Source organism: Aquarana catesbeiana, linkage group LG02, assembly GCF_042186555.1.
Source record: "Aquarana catesbeiana isolate 2022-GZ linkage group LG02, ASM4218655v1, whole genome shotgun sequence".
Taxonomy (NCBI): Eukaryota; Metazoa; Chordata; class Amphibia; order Anura; family Ranidae; genus Aquarana; species Aquarana catesbeiana.
The window spans coordinates 394979357-394980557 of NC_133325.1; positions in this window are offsets into that span (position 1 = coordinate 394979357).

A 1201-nucleotide genomic window follows, 5' to 3' on the forward strand; every position below is an offset into this window, starting at 1 on the left:
AGCATAGGCCACGAGAAGCTGGGTAGGGCTCAGAATGGTTTACACCTGAAGTTTAGGATTGGGTGTGTGTACATAGTAATAAGTATGTATGTGTCATTGTGGAAGCTGCCAATCATAGTCCGGGTCGGCCCCTTGGCATGAGCACAATTCAAGGAAAACATTGAGTTTTGTTGCTGAATGCAAAGTGTTCTCTGAATGGGCGAGATGGAGAGGTGACGTAACAATCTGCACCTCATCCATTCACAGAGCGCTTTGCATTCATTGTGTAAAATTAAAAGTGTTCCCTGAAGGGTGCCTGTGCTGAGCGGCCGACCTCCTGTGTTCAGTAAGCAGCAGGGCAGCCACTCAACACAGGGCCCAGAAGCAAGTTGTAGTAATGGTGCCTAATACACTGATTTCCATGGGGATCCCACAGATATGGACCATGCATACTTACATTGGTCCAAGCTAGCCCAGTGTAACTAGGGAAAACCTGCAATTCTGCTTTAACATACTGTACAGGCATTGGAGGCACCCATGTCAAAGAAAACTCCCAGCTCGACTTACCGACTATCCTGCAACCAACCCAATTCTCCGAACAGTATGTGTTAAAAACTGGGGTTTAGTTTGTAAATACATGCGTAAGCTACAAAGCCACTTCATGGATCCAGCATTTTCTGTAGTCCTACTCTAAATTTTGAGAGCCTCCACAATGGAAGCACATGATGGCTGATGCTATGATGGATAGGTAGAGGGCAGGTGAGCCTGGAGGGATCCCACCCCTCATTTAACCACTTCCCGCCTGGCCTATAGCAGAATGATGGCCAGGAAGTGGTTCAGTTATACTGACTGGGCGTCATATGACTTGCAGCAGGATAAGCCATGGGCACGCGGCAATCAGTGATGTGTCAGTCTGACACACCACATCTCCGAGCTAGGTAAAGAGCCTCTGATGGATCGGCTTTTCCTCTACTCGCGCTGACAGACACGAGTAGAGGATAGGGGGGTCTGCACTGATTGATTGTCAGTGCAGCCCCCCGAGGATGACCACCAGGGATGGCCAGCAAGGATGCCTACCCATGGCCACCAGGTGAGCCCACCAGGCATGGCAGTCATTGCTCATTAGGGATTGCACTCTGCCCATCAGTGATGCCTGCCAGCGCCTCTGATCAGTGCTGCATATAAGTGCCATCTCATCAATGCCCATCAGTGAAGGAGAAAA